Source organism: Ambystoma mexicanum, chromosome 4p (genome assembly GCF_040938575.1).
Source record: "Ambystoma mexicanum isolate Mex_15411 chromosome 4p, UKY_AmexF1_1, whole genome shotgun sequence".
In the NCBI taxonomy this organism is placed as follows: domain Eukaryota; kingdom Metazoa; phylum Chordata; class Amphibia; order Caudata; family Ambystomatidae; genus Ambystoma; species Ambystoma mexicanum.
Window position 1 is genome coordinate 1,121,251,377 of NC_090927.1, and position 21,820 is coordinate 1,121,273,196.

Sequence of the window (21,820 nt, forward strand, 5' to 3'; positions counted from 1 at the left end):
TAGGAGGATGTGGAGCTTGCAGAGGTGGAAGTTGGGAGGAGTGGGGGAGTGGGGGAGTGGGTAGGATGGGTGGCGGGGAAGGTGGGTAGAGCGGGGTGCAGAGAGAGAGTGGAAACTGGCAAGTGAGAGAGGGGGGATGGTCAATGGGAAGAGTAGGCAGGTGGTCGAGGTGGTGGGTGTGGGGGGGTTGGATGGGTGTGTGAGGGTCGGGATTGGACAGGTGTGTGAGGTTTGTTGGATTTGGCTCATTGAACTCGAAGGTGGTGTGTAGGCGGTTACGGGTTCCAGATGTGGTTGGTGAGAATTGAAGGCAGAGGGGTTTAAGGTAGTGTGAGGCAGGGCAGGAGGGTGGTGATGGTTGAGATTGGGAGATTGAGGTGATGGGTCAAGACAGGAGTGGCGAGGAGTAATGAGAGATTGAGGGAGACTAGCTACGTTTTCTTTTCAGGATTTTTGATGCAGTTGGTGTGTGAGAGAGGGTGGGGGGGTCCAGAGGGTGAAAGGGATGCAGTAACTGTTCTTGCCAGGGCGAGACGTGCAGTTTTTAGAGAGGGTAAGGAGGGGGGTCGGAGGAGGATATTTGGGGGAGTTGATGAGAGGAAGGGGGAGGGGGTGGTGGCGAGGCTGGGTGTGCATTGGAGGCTGGGTGGGCCGTTAGTTGGAGGGGCCTGGGGTGCGGGAATTCTGATAGTGGGTGGGTGGGTGGAGGGGATGTGAGGTCCAGGGTTCTTGAGATGATGAGCTCGCCATCAGGCTCCTCTGGCTTGGTGTTTGGATAGGGGGAGGGCTGGAATGGGATGGGATGGTTCTTCTGGTTTGAAGGTTAGACATCGAGTGGGCTGAGAATATGGTGGCGGGTGGGCTGGTTCTCTTGTCATGGGAGTTGGATAGGGTGTGGGCTGAGGATGTTTTGTAGTTCAGGATGGTTTGGGGAGTGGGGGGAAGTGAAATAGGGCAAGCGGGAAGGGAGGCAGGGGCGAGTGGGTCTCTTTCGGCAGACCTTGGTGGGCAGGGTTGACTCATGGCGTGGCTAAGTTTAACTATGCTACAGTTGGTATAGGATGATTTTGTTCATACTTTCCAATTTCAACTTCAAGGATGTTGTTATTCAGATATACCAAAGTTAGGAACACTTTCTAAGTTCAGCTGAAGCACAGGAAGATATTATTCACACTTTCTAAGTTCAATTATACCACAGGAAGATATTATTTACTTTTTCTAAGGTCAACTATACCACAGAATGATATTATTCACACCTTCTAAGTTCAGCTATACCATAGGGTGAGATTATGCACAGTTTCCAAGTTCAGCTATACCACAGGATGACATTATTCACACCTTCTAAGATTATCTATACCACAGTTTGGGACACTTTCTAATTCAGCCGTAACACTTTAGAGTTTAACTATACCACAGGGTTATATCATTCACAGTTTCCAAATTCAACCATACCACAGGAAGATATTATTCACAGTTTCCAAGTTATCCTGCAATTAAGCTATTAGGCACACTTTCTAGGTTCAGCTATACCATAGGTTGTGGTTATTCATACTATTCACAGTTTCCAAGTTCAACCATACCACAGGAAGATATTATTCACAGTTTCCAAGCTATCCTGCAATTAAGCTATTAGGCACACTTTCTAGGTTCGACTATATCACAGGATGATAATATTCACACTTTCAAAGATTAACCATCGTGCAATTATGCTATTAGGCACAGTTTCTAAGTTCAACTATACTACAGTTATGCTATTAGGAGCTATTATTGAATGTATAGAGGCAACAACACTCTCTATTTCATCAAAATATGATGTCTTGTCTCAATTTCCATATGGCATATTCGACACAAACGTTCCTCAGTGGGAATACTTTGCCAAGTGCCCAAAAGATCCAAAATTCAAATGCAAGTGCAATACAAAAGATATGAGTTTGCTAGAACAAAATGTTGTCAAGTATTGAGCTGGTTTACCTTGATGGAATACCAGTCTTGTAAAATCGGTATATCTGGATTTATTTTATTGTTTTATTTTCCTTTTCTTTGTTCATTATAAATCTTTTTATAATCAATTGTGTTTTCCCTTTTTTTGATTCAATATATTCCAGGCTGTTACTCATTAAGGCGAATTCTAAAATGAATGAAAAACAATGTTTTACTAACTGAAATGTCAATTACAAACCCCTTTTAAATGCTCTAATTTCTCTGTTATATGTTTGAATCACTAACGTTTTCCCTTACTCGCACGTTATAAATCTTGAGCAGTTGAAATGGTGTGTTTTGCGTTTGTTTTGTTTTTCTTCTGTTACTCTCTTCAATCTAGTCACTGCAGTGTTTGACTCGCTGTTACGCTCACCTGGTCTCCGCTGGGCCATTGGGGCACGGTTGTAGCCCTCCCAGGACTTGGCTCCCTTGAATCGACTCTCTCCCCCAGCTGCTGCGAACTCGACGACTCGGGATGCTGGTATTGCCCCTGAGGGAAGATGAGAGGCAGTGAGAGTGGCGTCGTGGTGTTGTGACCGCTCTCAACCCTTTCATGCCAAAATTAAGTGAGCAAGAGTTTGCCCATGCAAGCTCACCTGTTTTAATGTAAGGATGAGCTCTCCATCCTGCTTTCTCTCAGTAGGGGTGCCGTGGATGGACCTAGTTGTGTCACTGGTCCTTGGCTGGAGGTCCAGACCAGCTGCGACCTATTCCACCTTGAAGGTAAGTGTTTATAACAATGATTATTGTCCGTATCCTTTGTGCTGATTTTCCCCAATGATTATTGTCCTTAATGTTATATTGTCCTTTCCTCCCTCTCTAGGTATGAAGATGACCCACGAGAGCGTGGAGATGGATGAGAGCCCAATCCGGGACACCTACACGTGGTAAGTTGACTTTCCAGATGATGTGCCAAGTTTGCGAATTGCGCGGCCCAGCGTTTAAGTTTATGCAATTGCTAACCTTGTGCTCTCTGTATCCTTTGTAGGTGATGGCAAGCGGTTCTCCAGACTCCTGCCGGCTGCCAGATGAGAAAGTCCACGAGGATGCTGCGCCGGAAGATGACCCTGTGTTGATTGGGAGTTCGGGACAGGTAAGTGCAAGGCGTAGCCTGAAGTGGATTCGAGGTGACAGGTAAGAGGCATGCGGCCGCTACTGGGTTGGAAGCAAGTAGAAGTGCTCCAGGCGATGGCGAGGCTAATCTCAGGTAAGATGCGCAGTAGCTGCAGAGTCGGAAGCGGGTAGCAGAGCTTCCAGTGATGGCATGGTTGACTTCAAAGTAAGATGCACGTGGCAGCTGCAGAGAGGGAAGCGGACAGCAGTGCTTCCAGCGATGGCTTGGCTGACTTCAAGGTAAGATGTGAGCGGCAGCTGCAGAGAGGTAAAGCGGACAGCGGTGCTTCCAGCAATGGCGTGGCTGACTTCAAGGTAAGATGCGAGTGGCAGCTGCAGAGAGGGAGGCGGACAGCAGTGCTTCCAGTGATGGCGTGGCTTACTTCAGGTGGATGCTGGATGGTTTCCGTAGACCGAAGATGCTCCTGCTGAACAGGTAAGGATCTGTAGACGGCGGTAAGCGTTACGCTAACAGGCAGACTAACGGGAAGCAACAGCATGCGGGTGGGGCTGGCTTATATAGCCTGGCCTCAGCCACATCCTTCAGGCCCCGCCTTGTGGCCCCACCTTGCCACTCCCCCTGTCTCCTGCACGTGGCTTCCATGCCTTTGTATGGCCCTGCCCGGCGCAGATGCACGTGCCCTGAGCATACTGTGTGCTGAGCACACTTTGCAATGAGCTTGGTGCCAGAGGTGCCAAGACTGGGTCCATTGGGATCCTGCAGGATAAAAAGTGGATGGCCCATGACCAGTGGCCATGACATTCGCAATTTACTGTTAGTGAACAGTTGCTCTTGTTTTCAAACATACTTCATGGTTAGGGTCCTTTTCTCAGAGTTCATTGCTCACTGTCGAATATATATTTATTTCATTATTCACATTTTTTATAAGAATTTGTTTTGTTATAAGAACTCTCATGATTTTGAATGCATTTCAGTAAATATGTTTTCGTTATATAGTATTCGTTATAATATGCTGTCGATATATGGGATTTGTTATAAAGACATGTAACCAAAATCTTCTGGCTTGCAATGAGCTTCTATAATTCTTGGTATTCTTTTGAGTTTTGCTAACCTTTTGGGAATGTATTAAATATTCGTACTAATCAGATGTGTTTTCAAATGTTTGGAGAAAAAAAAAGTCAATGTTTTGAGAGCTCAAGTGGGGATTCTGTTAATGAAGACAACCAAAGAGATGTTTGAGAATAGACCTGGTTTTCTTGAACTGATTATTGAAAGTGTTTAAATATGTAAGGGGTATAGGTAATTAGTCCGAAAAAGGGGGTATTAGTGGAAGTGGAAGAACATTTCAGACATGCAAATGACTGTCTTTCATAGTTTTTAGTAAAAATATAATGAATTTCAAATGTAAGTGGAAGAAGTATGGTGACTTGAGAAAGGCATTTACATCTAATACTAGACCTCATGTAGTTTAGGTGGGTATTCCATGTTTAATTATATGCTTGCAGTCACGGTTGAGAGATGCATTTGGCAAATAATGCTCTTTTACTGACAAATCTTCTATTATGCTGGTTTTACAAAGTTATTTGGAAATCTGCTAACACCGTCAAAAGTAGATACATCTTTTAGAAAAAGAAGCAGCTTCAAAAAAAAGATAAGAGTGTATGGGTATCATTACTATTTGAGTTTGGTTGCAATTCAATGACTAATCTGATGAATTACCACCACACTTGTTTAGACGTTACCTCCATGTTCCTGCAGGTTTACCACTGGATTACATGTAGTTGAGGGACGGTATTAAAACTCTTTTTTTGGAGTCCATAGGACTCAGTGGGGATTTTAGTGGAATTACAGTGAGAGGTAAATCTGCCACTGTCATTGATTATTTACCTTAAAGTTGATGATTTGTCCCCAGCATGATATTGCCAATTTCTTTCGTTGTAACAGAATTACCACCATTCTTTCATCAGTACCCCTGTAATGAAGCCTAATGAATGTTAATTATAATAAGCGTATACATCAGTATTTGATATCTCTGGAAAACTAGGGTAGTTACCTTGAGAGGCTAGGCTTTCTCGTTTCTGCATAGAAGACTTTGTGCTAATTGGAAGGAATGAAATTCTTCCTGGAGCAGTCTTAGGAATTTCCACTCGTTTCGATGTTGGTGCACAAAAAAACCTATTAAGGTTGCTGATAAAGGGGTGGATTAACAAAGTGTTGGGATTGGTTGGGGATTGAGTGTTAACTGATCTTGTGCTCACCCTGCAGTGCTGCTATTAAAGATGTATCTAACTAACCTCACCTGGGTTTCATGTCCTGAATCTGATTTCTGTGAAATACACAAGACATCCAAAGATAAATCCAACTTCTATGATGATTCAATTGCTCTTGTCACATATCACTTATCCCCAGAGCGGAGACCCTTTCCATGAGGCTAGTGTAATGAGGCCACTAAACAATAGTTCTCTAGGGGTGTTTACATGAGGGAGGACCTCATCGGAGCAGAACTCCCCTTCTGGGGATAAGGACATGAGTTAGAAATAAATGAAATGTCTCAATAGCATTGAACCTTGCATATTATTGTAACACCTCCAATCTCATTTCAAAGGACAGCATTCCCAGGGTGAAAAAAGCATGGGCTGACTTCAGGTCAAGGATGCATCAGGTAAATGCATCTTTCCCTTTATCTCATGGCATGGACTTCTTGTCTTCTAAGGATTAATTCGGCTATGAACCATTCTTGAACATAATTATCCCAAATTATGCAAAGGCACTCTGTATTAAAAATAGAATTGGCAGCTTAAACGTCCGCGATTACACTAGCCATTGGAAGCACTCAACGAGTGCAAATTGTCCATTATGTGGTGCAGTGCAGTGCGCTGAGTGCAAAGGAGATGTCATCCACTTCATGTACATATGCGATACGTTGAAGTCTCTAAGAGTTATGTATCTTAAAACTTTGTTCTTCTTATGTAAGGTTTGCACCTTATCAGAGACAATCACACTTTGTAAAAATACCTCAGAGATGGATGCTGTGTTTTTTTTTTTAGCCAAATACATGAACCGGGCCTGGATAAAAATATGCCCAATGGTTGTAATCTAGGCCTAAATCTTTTTTTACAGTGTATGTATTTTAACTTACACGTATGTGTGCCTTTGTATATGGAACATTTTATGAGGATTGTGACAAAAGTAATCTTACCTTGATGTTATTTTTAATTATGCATTATGTTTTTGACCTAAAGACTTCATAATTGAATAAAGGAACTATGAATGAATGAGTCACAGGGAAACCCTCTGTTACCCTTAATCCTACAGGGTCACAACCACTGAAAATCCTTCTAGACATACAGATTCTTGTCCCATGATAGATCGCCTTTGCCCTTCCGGCCTTGTGAACCCAAAAAGTATAATATCTTGGAAGAGTTATTCAGAAACTACCACAGTATACTCCTGTATTAACTTGACATCTAAGTCTGCTACTTCTGATCTTGTCAAGAAGACTACATTAGACCGAGTTGCTAAATTCTAACAGTTTCCTTAACAGGACTGAGATGAAGAAGGCTGACGACAATACAAATAGATCATCAGAAACAGAAGGATCACCAGGCATGTACGTACTGAGAAGAGGTGGCCCTCAGGAGCCATAAAGAGTGGCCCAGGAAAGAAGAAGGTAGTGTAGCAGTATAGACTTCTGCAGAAGCGTGGTTCCTCCTATGATATCAGAACTAAAGATGGACTGCCTATCAGGGAGATACAGCCAACCAGGACGTGAGACCAATAAACTCAAGAAGCACGAAGGAGACACAGAGAAGGCCAGGACAGAGCCAGGAGAATTCTGCTCCTGGAGTCAAGAGGACAACAGGACTTCCTTTGCCTGACAGTTCCCAGGCAGTAACGCAAGGCTTGCCGGCAGGGATGTGAATCTAAGAGGCAGCATCCAGAGCATTGTTCCAAGGGCCAGACTGGTGATCCACGAGCTAAAGGCACCAAGACTCAGAGGTGCCCGTGTAGCACACAGTGTAGAAGAGAGACCCCAGGAAGAACCAGACATGCATCCTGGGAACACAGGAGGTAATGGGAGAGGCACGGAGACAGGTATGGGCTAGAATGCACAGTAGGCAAAAAACCCTGTACCGAAAACATTAGCAGTACTAGCTTCCTCGTGTCAGCACTTGCCAAGCAAGGCAGCGAAGGGGCCATAAAGACAGGGAGAAAGAAACAGGGACCCAAACCAAGAGAGTGCAAAGAGTCATCCCTCATGGCAGTACTTGGCAGGGAAGTAAAAAAAGTGGGCCAAACCAAAGAGAGAGAAAAACCACGGTCGTGAGCCCAACCCAAGAGAGCAATACAAGTCTTCTTTCTTGTGGCAGTACTTGGCAGGGAAGTGGACCAAGTGGGTAAAACTAAAGAAGGAGAGAGAACCCGAGGACACAGACCCTCGTAACACTCAGAGTTGGGTGTTGCAAGTGTGAAACCTAATGAGCAGAACACGAGGGGGAAGAAAGGCATTCAACCTGGTTGCAAGAGATTGTGTTACAGATACCAGGAGAAGGGAGTCATTCTACTGGTAACTTGGACCAGGAGGAAGGTCCAACGGGCTTGGGCAAGGGAGTCATTCCTCCGGGTCTTTTTGAGACTGAGACCAAACGGCAGGAGAAGGGAGGCATTGTCCTGGGCCACCAGAGAAAGTAAATATTATTTGGAACTTTGTAACCTGGGGAAGGTAGTCATTCCCCCATGTTGTTTGAGACTGAATGCCAGGAGAAAGGATGCATTCTCCTGGCCCACCAAGGAACATTGTGTGGAAATATGACCTTAGTCCAGGAGAAGGGAAGCATCCTCTTGAGATCGGAACAGTGCTGCTTTATTCCTTAGTTTATAGTGTGAGGACCAGAAGTAGAGTTTTCCTGACACTGGGCAGTGGACACTTCTACTTTAACAAACATCCTGACAGTGACCTTAGATCTTTAGTTGAGGCAAGGAAACCACTCTAAGTAATAGGAAAAGACAGGTTTTCTCTTGCTTTATTTAATAATAAAAGTGTATAGTTCCAAACCTGGCACTTTTGGGTCAGAGTCCTTCTTCTGCACCCTTAGAGTCCTCTCATATATGCACGTACCATTTCCACTGCTTTTGGCATTTTGATATACTTTGTATTTTTTATTTATTGGGTATTTATAATGTGCCTATAAACAATGTGTTTCGAAGCGCAACAAGACAGTAGGGTGGGGAAACAGGGAGGACATAACAAAAACGATCATACTAGGCCTTGCGACAATGGAATTCATACTGTACACATTTAAGTAATTATAGCTGGAAGAAATATCTTCCTGTTTCTTGTGCACAAGAAACTTTCAAAAATGTGCACATAGAGATTTTTCAAAAACTATATTTTGAATTGTATTTACTATCTAAAAGAAATTGTTGAAATGGTCATGAATTTTGAAAGAGTACACATTACTTTTAATTCCCAATCCCAATAACATATCTCCTTCCTAATTTCCACAGAACGCTTAGGTAGACTCCCTAAATAAGAAGCAACAAATTGTGAACCAAAATTACAGTGGGACAGGCCAGAAGCAGTGGTACCACACTCCTGAATCCCAACATGTCCGCACTGGAACTGCTATAAATAACACTACAACCTTTGGTACAGATGAGCAGGAGGATAAACAGAAGGAATGAAGTATGGGAACAAAAATGTCCTACAAACAAAAGGTTCAGTTGAGCAGCAGGATCAAGAATTATTTTATTATATTGTTTTAATTTCTGCAGACAGCAATATTGATGTGGACAGGGTTGGAAAAGACTACTTGTTTTGTACCATTTAGCCCTCTTCTACAAACCCATTGTGACCACACCTCACACTCTCCAAGAATATCTCAGGTGTAAGTAATTACCACCTTCCCCATATATGACAAAAGTCTGTCATCTGATGGGTATGTCTGTGGACTTTGCCACCTAAATAGCACCCTGATGTTGTAATATGCAACATAATACTAGAATATTCTGTTTCTGCAGCGTTTTTCAATGCACTATCTGCAAAGTACATGTGCTGTCTGCGAAACAAACATGGTGTTGACTTTTCAGCATTTTCTACATCCCTCATGCAATGTAATTGCCATTCAGCATCTTTCTATGCTGTCTGAGAACATCACAAGTCTCTCTGTTTGGCCGAGAAGAATCCTCTGACACTTGCTAAGGTAGCACATCCGTGAGCCAGATCAATGCATGACTTACAACTTTAAATATTTTTGGACATTCTCAGAAATGTTCACTGTAAGAATGAATAAATGTTCAAAAGAATGCTTTTAGCACCAGGCCACCACTCCTTGTGCTAATTTGGTGAAAACACAACCAGCGGTTCAGGCTGTTGGTGCAGCACACATATTTCTCAATGCAAGATAATTGGGCTTTGAAATGTTTGTGACTCCTTCCCTACATACCCTCCAACCCCAGATGAAACGGCACAAAACTTCACAAAATGCCAGGTCTATATTTCGTTTGGAAAGAGTGTTTTTTTTATTTCTCGAAATAGAACCCATTTTTTAAGCCAATCAAAAAATGTGTCTTCCTATGGGAGAGAATTGAACTATAACTATTGGGTCAATATAACCACCATGTAATATGTTTCAGGAGAGTGATATTAGAGCAGGAACTCAAATATAGACTGTATCAGGTTTAATGCTGTGCCCAACAGCACCAACATTGTCCACTTTCTCCTCACCCACGTAAGTGGGTCCCAGCTGCTTCTGACTCCATCATCATTGCTTTGAAGTAACTTGCTTAGAGCCTCCCCAATTGCCTCTTGAAAAGTATGCTCCTAATTGTGAGTTAACATTTATTGATGGGAATTGGGAGGGTGACGATGGAGAAGTGACTAGAGGATTGACTATATCAGGCCTAACATCATGAACGATAGCAATGAACGATAGCAATGGGATTTTCCCTGCCATCATTTCATACACAAGAGGATAGTCCCAACCTGCTCCTTGCATCATCATCAGCCCTTTGTCAAAAACAAAGACATTAACTTTGTCCTGTTTGATCTCCCATATTCCATGTAACTCCTGGCTGCACATTCTTATTCTGAGGAAGAAGAATGTTGACACCCCTGTTGCCTGATTGTGCACTGAAAACCATTTCACCAGAAGATGAGCAAGTCATTATAAATACCCTAAAGTACCTTGAGGATGTAATCTGCATATTGTTAAGTTGGACAGTTTGGAGCAGTATGCATAGTTATGCAAGCAAATACATTTTGATAGATCCAGAAGCAACCAGCTTCTGAGGACCACTTGTGACAAAATCACTTCTGCCCCATATGACTACAAGGAAGAGTTGAGGCTAAACCTCTTACTCAGGTCTCATCCAAATCATAAATGTAAAACAGGCAGTTTACGCGATAAACCACCTTAGCCTTTTGTGGTAACGTCGGCCGAGGGAAGGCTATACTCTCAAGAAGGATGCGAACATAATCAAGGAGCAACCCAAAAAAAGCAAAGTATAATGGTTTTTCTAGGATTTCCCAATCAGGCCTCCATAACATTATATACACTTTAGTTAAACACACCATCTGCAATAATAACTAAACAGAAAAGCACTACACAAAACCCATCCCTGTGGAGAGAAAACAGAATATGCAAAGATAGAAAGATGCAGCACTCTGGGTATTGGAACACAGAGAGAAAGACAATAAATAACCAAAGAAATTTCAAAAAGGATATGTTCTGATGCAAAAAGGGTTTACTTGTGAACTAGGAAGTCTCTAGGACTCAAGGTTGGACCAAGGCAGCAGTTACCTGTCAATAGTACCTTTTGCTGGTCTTGGCAGTTCAGCAATGGTGAAACAAGCTTCTAAGTCATGTTGTGTGGTTCTAAGTGGCTTCAGACTGAAAGCAGTGTAGAGCAGGGGTCGAGCATAAGTGTGTTACATTTCGAAGTGATGATTGAAAAAGGGCAGATCACAAGGGCCACCACAGTCCATTGGATGGACACTGTTCGGTGAGGCCACCATATTCAGTGCAACTGGTGATATCGATCGACAGAGAAGATGCTGGTGGTTCAAAAGATGATGGATAAATTGGGTTGCTTCAAGTTCTAGCCTTAGGAATGATGCAATCAGCTGGTGCACTGGAGTGGCACACTGGTAACAGTGATCTAGATATTGGCTTGAAGACTGGCCGACTGCCAAAGACAATAACAAAGGGTAGTGTTGTGTCAAACACGGTTGAATGGGTTCAAATCAAGGTTACAGTGGTTTGTCAGCAAAAGCACCTGATTCCTAGTCGTCCTGGGCACAGATGCTCTGAGTCCCACTCTAGGATCTCAGGGACAAGTGTAGTCTTTCTTTTCGGCTAACAATGAAAGAGAGGCTTGTGCACACTTTAAATAGTACTTCACTACTTGATGAAGACCTGTGCAGCAGTGAGTCTGGCAGAGATGCAGAAATTGTTCCAGCAATAGGTCACCTCCAAAGTGTCCTGAGGATGTGCAGGGGACAGAGTTTACTCATATCTCATAGACTCAGTCTTGACCTCACTGGTAGAGGGCTTTGGAAAGTCAAGTCTTCCAACAGAGGTCCTATGAATTCTTCCTTAGTTGTTTGTTCAAGTGTGCACCCAAGAAGGAGTAGGTGTTCCCTTTTTGAAAAGGCAAATGTCCAAATGTGATTGGGCTGAAGCAATTGTGCTTTAAGGGGCCAAATCCTTGTTCTTGCAACAAGTGTTTTTTGCCTTTTGACATCACATCCAGATTGCTTTGTGCTAGAGGAATGGAAGGGGGTAGGAAGCAAAGATAGCGATAGAAAGAAAAGAAGATGGTGGAGTCTTCCTCCAACTCTCATTCTTTCTACACTAACACTGCTCCCTTCCCTTGTCAGTATCATCAAAGGCTTGTTCCTTTGGGATGGGTATGCCCTTTGATTCAGGTTTTTCAGGCTGTCCTGCTGGTGAGAGATGTTTCCCGACCTCACAAAGGATCAAAGGCAAGACCCAGCCATGTAGTCTCCCGCCATGTGACCTGGCAGCACCAGGCTGTCGAACCATAATAAATGTAATATTTCCAAAGCTGAGTCAAGCTCACAGTACTGACAGACTTGTGATATAAATTTGATGGGGCTTCAATAAGCTTGAGAGATACTAGCCACCACACCTGAGCTCGGGTGTTGCTTATATATGAAGTTTACAACTGCCACCGGGTTAGTAATTCATAGTTATGCAGTTCTGGGAACCTGGGATAATATCTTAAATGCTGCCCCTGTGCTGCCATGAGTTGGCGGTCACTGCGGCTGTCAGAAGGAACCTGTGCCTACTGAACACTGGGCAGCAGGCGATGCAGATCAGAATACTGATTTGGCAGGGCACAGGTGTAAACTATGCTTTTTGCATGGCGTTTATGATGGGGGGCCTGGTCTCTAAGAGAGAACAAGATACAACATTTTATAGTGAAAAAGAAAACATGGCTTCTACACCCTTGCCAGATAGCATTCCTTCACAATACTGTACTTGCTTCTGAGCATGCAAGGTACGAGGATGACTACACCCAACTATGGAAATATAAAATAAAGACATTTCTGCTGATGGAAAAGGCAGAACCCATAGCTCCCCATTACATATCTTCTGCCGTTTCCAACGCTCACGCGCTTTGTCTCCCAGATCAGTGGATGCTACAATGAAAGCCATCAAGCTCCCCCCTCTGCACACTCAGACTGTTCATTCACCTGCTTAAGTTTCACTGTACAATAGGCTTAACTGCAGCATGTATGTTTCTGTATGGCACTGTGTTGAAGTTGTTCCTTATTCCTAAATAAAACATGTGCCCACACTTAACATATGTATGTATTAATTGTATTTATGTAGTCATCCTCGAACCTTGCATGCTCAGAGGCTGCTACTGCAGTATAAAAACTCAGCAACATAATATATCGTAATAGCGTGACCATTTTAGGGGGCACCGTCATGTCCATTCACATGTTTGTTGCTGCTCCATTGCTCTCCATAGTCACAAGAGGACCTTATTTCTGTGGTCTGTGGTCTTTGGCAGGTATCTGGGGTAGAACCTCATACCAACATTTGGACATTTTCTCTAACAGTTTTGCCTTGTATTTGGACTTGTGCACAAACATGATGTACCCTTAAAGATTCTGGAGGTTTTTCCCTCCAAATACGGCCCTGTTCTACCATGATGTTTGTGGTCATTGTCATATATGGTGCATAGCTCATGAATAATCAACAGATAATGCAGTCTTACATGCTACCATAGCCATATTCCAATTATGCTATCTTTAAAACAGAAGGAGCTGCCCTTTTTGCTTTTTAGGGGAAATTATGGGCATTGGAACCTTTGTGGAGATGCCACCCCAGCGGCATACTTGGAGAGAATGATGCGGGTCAGCCTAGCAAGAAACATGTCCTTTCTTCCTAAAGGACATCCTATTGAATCATTCTTGGGCGATGGCAGGCTTATCCATGAAAGGTACATCACTGGACACTTCCACATCTCCATCGATATCTCTTCGTGGGTCACCCGCTTTTCTTCCCTAATGTTGTGGATAATCGGGCATAACCTGTGGAATGAGAAGGCTTAATTAAAATAAAATAAATGATCAGTGTCCTCATTACCACACAAACCTGGTGTGCAGTGGGGCTCAGAATATGGCATGGGGATACTAAAAGAAATAATCAATGTCCTAGTTCCCACCCAAAGATGATGCATGGACAGGGGAGCTCAAGGAGATAGAATATGGCATTGTAATAATACAATAAATAAAGATAGCCCTTGTTACCACACAAAAACGATGCACATGGCAGAGTCCAAGCAATCAGTATAAGGCACAGTGTTAATATGAGAAATAAGCACTGTCTGTTTACGGTGTCCGGTCAAAGTTTCGACTCAAAAAGGTCGAATGACAAAAGGGTCGAGTCAATTCAACCGAAAACAAAAGGATCAAATATTTTTTTTAAACGTATATATATATTTTTTTTAGCTTTAGTATAGGTCAAAAAAGGTGTTTTTACAGCAAAAACGGGGGCTTGGGGTGGGGATCCCACCCCCCAAAAAAATTATCAAAAAAATTCAACCCTTTTCTTTCGGTCGAATTGACTCGACCCTTTTGCCATTCGACTCTTTTGAGTCGAAACTTTGACCTATAACCCCTGTTTACCAAACAAACATGATGCAAAAGTGGACAAGGAGCCAGGAAAGGCATAGGGATGATACAGGAATACTCACCATCCTGGTTGTCACACAAACCAGGATGGTGATTATTGATCAGTGACATGATGGTCATTGATATTAATTAGTTCCTTAGACGACCTTTTGCAGAATGTATGTTTTAATTGTTCATAACGATCTTAATTGTTTAATAACAGTTTTAAGGATTGTTACCTAAAGGCGGTTTTATAGCCCTTAGGCATATTGATCTCCTCTCACAACAGGGACTCCCTCTACTACTTGACTTATCTCCCTGTCAGTGCCTTGCAGGATGTGGCCAGGACTGGATCATCCAACCGCACCCCTTATGCTAAATAAACGTGTGTCCTGCGAAGTGCGGATGAAAAGCCTTTTTGAGCCTGTTCAGACAGTTGGCATGTGATTGCAGGCTCTAGGTCGCTTCACCTGAAGCCCTACACACTAAAGTTCATGTCACGTTGTATGATGCACAGTGCATCGTGCTTCAGGGGAAGCGGGCTGGAGAGTGGACAGCGCAGGCAGAGGGGACTAGTTAAGCGGAAGAGGATAGGAGGCATGAAGCAGAGCATGCTGGGTGGAGCGGCCTTCACAGGCTGCCTCCCTGCAACATCGCTCTTTGGACCAGGACCTTTGTCATGTTATGCTGCTGGATTTGCTGCATGGCTACCCATTGCTTCTAAAAGCCAAATTCTCTTATCTGAGTTTTTTTCACAAATGAATTAATTAATTAGCTTACTTGGGTATACGTTGTTGTAATCCAATCTTGCATGTCTATAGAGATATCATACCATGAAAATAAGCACTTGGCTTTCAACGTATTTAACAGGTATTCATAACAGTTACGCACGGAAGAGTGCAGGACTTCTACAAGCTCCTTATAGCCCAGGGAACATTTTTAAGCAAGCACAGTCTTCCGCACGTCTCTAATGTGCTTTCATTAATGCAAAGTCAACAATTTGTAACGCCAGACCCATAAATGATTATAGTTTCGGTTGTGCCCTTGATGTTTTATTTATTACTGATTCTTGATTTTATTATGGGATCATAAATTGATTTGTTTGTGTTTTAGTCTGAGATATATATTCTAATCAATATTTGAATTATAATGAATGCCATGGTGGAGGCGTGGTTATTACATTTAAAAATAATTGGAATTTTCTGATTTCATTTCACTACATTGGGAGTGTGTATCCTACATGTATTCTTTGACTCTTTCTCTGTCTCTTTAGATAACTGTTACGATTGTATCCTTTATTCATCACTTGCGAATGATCACTCCTTTCTGAATGGTTTCTCTAATTTCATGACCGGTACAGAATTCAACTCAAGGGCGCCATCTTCCATCACCGGGGTACGAGGTAAGTGTGGTCTGCCCCCTCTCCTCACCCTCATCCCCATGCACAGAATTCCCTCCCTGCTCCACCCCCCACTTACCTTCTTTTTAATCCTTTTCAGGAGCGGACGCGCTGGGAACACTTCTGTCTCCAGGGTGTCTGCTCCTGATCTCCAACAGGCAGTCATGGAAAGGAAGAAGGGACTACATGTCCATGGCTTGCATTTTCTTGTTTATTTTTTTAAATGGCCGCCATGGAAAGGGAAAACAGACTTTGTTTTCCCTTCACCAGCGGCCAGTTTATGAACTTTCATTTTTCTGTTCCGAAACGCCGCAGCATTTCGGAACAGAAAAAAAATGCTTTTAGTTCCCCGGTCTTATGGGCTGGGGTAATAATAGCAATAAGCCCCTCATAGAGGGGGCATTACCACTTCAGGTGCCCGCTTCTCTCGGGCCTGTAACTATGGACCTCAGGGCATTACCTGAAGTGGTAATGCCCCCCGCTCAGGAGTTATTGCTTAAGTATTACAGTGTCTAGTGTGAACACTGACAAACCTGCAGTGGGCAAAAAACCGAAGCATGTTCTTCAGTTCAAGAGGCAGGGATTTCATGTTATTTGAGACATCACAGGTAACATTTTAAGCCATGCAGAGTACTATTTAAATATAACAAAGTTTTTGAACAGAATACGGACAATCTTACCCAGAGAGTGTTTAGGACAATCTTACCCAGAGAGTGTTTTCAGATGCTAGGAATGACTAACTTATCCTCAGCAGTAATGCCTCTCTGTGAGAAATAGGTTTAGGGGGCACCTGCACTCTTCTTTTGAACCATGGACTAATGTATGCGTGAAACCATGGAAAGCAATCAGGGCAGGGGTCCCTTTGTACAGTTGCAGGGATGCACTATAACAGTTACAGGCACGCTCATGCCTCATTCACAGTGAGTGGTGGTGTGGGGGAATCTGTAATAGGGATTCTATCAAGGAGGTATCATGAGGCGATGCATTGATTCCAGTGTATTCAATCGAGGCAGATGTCATGCCAGGTGGGCAGGGTGACAATGAGTGGTTGCACTGGGTGAATGGTGTAAGTGAGGGCTAAGGGTGCAGTGAACAAGAAAGCAAAAGGAGTGCTGGCACTGCACTTCGAGGGTTAAAAGGCATCATTACTCACAGCATATGTTCTTGCTAGATGATGCAATATATGTCACTAGATCTGTCCACTCTCTGTCAGTTGAACAAGTGTATCACCTAGAGCTGAGGTCTTCAAACAGGTGGCGCGAGACACCAGCCTGAAATTAAAATGGGGAAATGAGCAGGAGTGGCCCACATCGTCGGACTGGAGCATAAAACTGTCTCGGGCACCAATGAAAAAGTGGGCCACAGTTGCAAATGGCAATTCATTCCTTTAGTGACAGACTGTTTGAACAGTACCCAAGTGAGTGTTTTTTTGCTAAAATATAAGCAAATTGTGATATTTAAAGAATATGTATTCAGCAACAATGGTCAAACCTACTAGCTGCATAGTGAAGTAACTCATCAGAATGGCCCACATGGGCCAAAAAAGGGCCAATTTTGACCCAAAAAAAGTCCCACACTAGCATTTTGCACTTTTGGTTCGGACACTGCCCTATTGCCCTATAAGCCAGTCCGGGCATGCTGGCTCATCCATAATGGGTGAGGGGGCATCGACCCAGTGGCCCCTTCTCCCATTATGGAGGAGCTGAGAAGCAAGCCCTGTGAAACACTGAGCACTCCCTCAGCTGATTTTTAAGGCTGAGGGAGTGATCCTGAGCTGGCTGAACTGACAAAGGGAAACACTGTTCCCCTTTGACAGTTCAGTTCCCCAGCCACACATGTTCACTGATGCATACAACACTGGGGGCGTTTTGCTTCGCAAGCCTTGTATACCTCATTGGAAATGCTGGCTGGGGAACTGCATGTCTGTATGTGCGAGTGGGAGCTCCTGCACCTCCTTGCAGATATGTACAGAGCAGCCTGCAACGGGGAGGGGGGGCTTTCAGCAGCTACGTGCAAGGAACCAGGAATCTCTTGCTTCTTGATTCCTGTTCATGATGCAGGAGCTGGAGGACCGGGGCAGAAGGTGGGTTTATGTTCATTTATTTGTTATTTAAATATGTGTATGGATGTGTGTATGCTTGTGTTATGAGTGAGCGTATGGTGATGGGTGCTTGTGTGAATGATAGAGTGATTGCTGTGTGGATGTGTGTGTGTGTCTGTGTGTGTGTGTCTGTGTGTTTGTTTTGGTCTATTGAGCTGATTTTGGCGAGTAGGGGCTAAGGCGGGAGTAAAGAGGGTTGTACAACAAAAGTGTTTTAAAAATGCCTTTGTTGTCCAATCCTGCAACCCACTGACCAAAATCAGCTCTTCTACTGAGGCGTTATGGAGCCCAGGTGAAAGGGATGGTATTTTTTTACAGGACATATATCAGAGATGTCCAGTCAAAAATACCATGCTTTCTTCATGGGCCCCCCAGCACCTTGCATAGACACATAATCATGTTAATTGTGTAGGCACTGTGGGGCCCAGGGGACAGGTATGGTATTTTATTTACTGGACATCTATTATAGATGTCCAGTAAAAAATATTGTGCCTGCCCACTGGGACCCCCAGCGCCAATTGCAAACTGTTTGGCTTTTTCCCCAATTTATTTTTACGTATGTTGTAAAATGTAACATTGTATCCCATTATTTACAACACATTCCTAAAACCCCCCAAACCCCCTCTTGATTGGTTCAGGCACAGTGGCTACACTTGGTTGCTATGGCATATCTGAGTAAAATATTTATGCCCCTCCACTTAAAAAATTCACCAACCGGCACTGGACATGGGATTGTGCTGAGAGCAGGGTGGGGGAGCCAAGTGGTTGTGGTGGGAGTTGGATGGGCCGGAGCCATGGGATAGTAATGGAAGCACGGTGGGGAGAGCCCAGGGACTAGGTAGGAGTGGGATGAAGGAGCCCAGACAGTGTGATGGGAGCAGGTGCCACTTCCAGTTGCACAGATCATAGACAATGTTATTGGCGTGTGGGTAAGCTCTCCATGTGCTAGGCTATTTCTAATGAACCCAAAAAAGTCCTCTAGTGCATTGGAACCATTCCCACATGATCTGAAACTATGGATTTCTACAACCTTCTGCATCTCTGCTCCATTGCGTACACTGGCAAGCTAGTCACGCATCCTCTCTTTCTGTCATTCAATAGAGTCTTCCAGTAGCTTGGTCGGTAATGACCACTGTACAACATATTCCTGTTCAAGGTCAAACACAGGCAGGTGCATTTTAGGTTATGGTAGAAAACAAACATACAGCATACTGCATCTTGGCCACAGAATCACAGATGCCACAGACTAAGAGATTCATATGGTAGCATATAATGCAGTCTTGAATGTTTCAGAGTGAGGTACACAAGAGACAGGGAAGAGGAATACTGCACAGGACAGTAACCTATCTTATGTGATGAGGAGGTCATTCCTTTTCCCATGGTAGTGAAACTTATTTGGCCTTTTGGGAGATGTTGTCCTTCTCTCCTTCTCAGGCTTTCTCTTTTTAAGGTTGGGACTTTTCCTCCCAACACCCGACTGTCAATGCATTTCAGCTATCTGAGTATCAAGGTCTGTTTGTTTTAGAATATTCTTGATTTCATTTAGAACTACATTGGGCCTCATTACAAGGTTGCCGGTAGTTCCCGGACCGGCAAACTACGAGTTCTGCTCGCGGGTGTCATTGCGGCCGCCAGGTCTGACCTGGTGGTCGTACCGGCACCCGCGAGCAGAGCATGTCGGATGCACCGGCACCTATGATAATGGTCCCGGTGCATCCGGCTTCCCCATTACCATTGAGGGCTCAAATGGGAATGGGGAAGAATATTACCGTAATGACCCGGTAATTGCCCATTCATGGACGCCGGAAAAAAATATATACCGGCGGAAGCCGTGCCTGTATCACCGTGCTACCGCCAGCCTCGTAATGAGGCCCAATCTTGGCAAGTGCTGTCTTTAGACAAACGTGCTGTAATGATGGCGCTTTGTAATCTCTTGCATGTAAAGGGGCTTTGTCACATTGGCATCCATTCTATTATGGAATTTCTTCTATTGTAGCAGGGACGACATGGTGCAGTATGTGGTGTTCTCGGGTTTACCCAACGCTGTTGGTGAGTTCAATTTAAAATTTGCAGATAAACAACTTGTAGGGAAGCCTTCCATGTGTGGGCAAGAAAAATGCAAGAACAAATTATCATTGATGCGTGTGCTATAAAAATAGTGCAGGGTGTAGAAGAACACATAGGGCCTCATTACACGGATGGTGGTAAGGGTTTACCGGTACCGGTATTTTACCGGTACTGGTAAATCCTTACCGCCTTACTACGAGGTCCCTTTGCGGGTTGGGGAATTTAACGCCTGCTTTTTGCAGGCGTTAAAAAACCAACCTGCAAAGGGACCACGGAGCTAATTACGGTACCGCAATTTGCGGTACCGTAATTAGCGCCTTCCCCATTCCCATAGAGCCCTATGGGGCAAAAATGAGAATGGGGAAGGGCAATGGTGGAAGGGGGAATTACCGCCCCGCCAACCTTGGAATAGGGCGGTAATTCCCCTTTCCACCAAGGCGGTGCCGGTATTTTACCGGCATGAACCATGGCGCTAATAGCGCCATGGTTCACCGCCATCCGTGTAATGAGGCCCATAGTCAAGTCAGGGTGGGCAGATGTTGAATCTTTCAATGGGCTAGAGGGATGAAACAGAAGAGAAGCCTCTGGACACGATGAGCAGCTGAAGGGGAAAAAAGCAAAATAAAACAAAAAATCAATTCATGATAGAAAGGAAAAAATCTGAATTTAGAAAATATTCAATAACTCAGATGGTAAAACTTATTATTAAAATGTGTCAGGCAGATTGCAGGAGATAAGGAAGTATGCTATTCTGAATTCCAGATTTGCAAATTAACAGAACAAGGGGCTGCACTGATGCACACATCAACTACACTTTCCATTTGAAAGTGCAATAATCATTTAAAAAAAGGATATTTACAAAGTAAAGGTAAAGAGTATTAATTGTATTTTCTTTTAAATGCAATACTACATAATCATATGTTGTCACACGGTTAAAAGAACATTGCATTGAATCCAGTCCTGGGCTTTGCTTTTACTTTAAGTGTACTTAATCAATTGAAGGTACCTGAAGTTCCAAGTCCCATAACGCTTTTGATGCTGGATGTCTCACCTGCCCTACCAGAAAAGCACAAAGGGATCTTAATGGCCGGGGACTTGTTAGTGAAAGCAGAGGGCTTGTGCCAAGTGCCTTCAACTGCAGACTAGCCATCCCTCTCTAAGTGCCACTGATGGCTTTGTTGAAAGCTTGGCTGTGCTTTTGATGAAAAGGAGGAGAGGAGGGGACTTCAAGATGAGCAGCGACTTTTACCGAGGCTGCTGTTCAAAACTGTTCCCACTTGACATGCAGCAGAACAAAACCTACACGCGGATGCACTTAAGAAAGGCCCTGGACTTGATGGCTATAGTTGATGGCCGTGGAAAAGGCAAAAGCAGCTGCCCAAAGCATCATATTTTACAGTAACATTCACAGCACTATTTATTTACTACTGTTTTTGTGCTCTTCTCAGTTATGTTAAGTGTGTGTGGAAAAGCAACATTGCAAAGTAATGTTGCCAGAGCAAGCACTTTTAAAACATGTCAACAAACCGCCCAAATGTATTCTGTGCAACTAGCTACATTTAATTTACGTTGATATGCATATTAACATTTGAAAATTGATGAGAACTGTATTTGTTGTGAACCAGTTAATTGATCAAAGTAAAAAAAAAATTAACTGAAAGCAGCAGGTGTTTGGGAATTTATCTTGGAAAATAACATCACAAAACAATACAGACTGCTACAGTACCGAATCTGTGGCTGAAATTAGATTTTTAAAAGCAACATATTGGACGTATAATTCATAAAGTGCACAGTAAAAATAATAATAGATGCAAAGTGCATTAGTGGTGTAAAGATGGCCTACATGCTTAGTTGGATAAAAACAAAAAGGACGCCTTTGTTGTGTATGGGTTGTCAAAGTTGGCTGCTTACTCTCTGTTCTCTCCCCTTTCCCTTCTCCCTTTTCCTATCTCCTCCCCTTACTTTCTTCTATGCACTTACTCTATCAGAATTGCCCCTGGACCTAATATGATAGCAACCTTGTCTGTTTCCTCCACCCTCCCATTACTG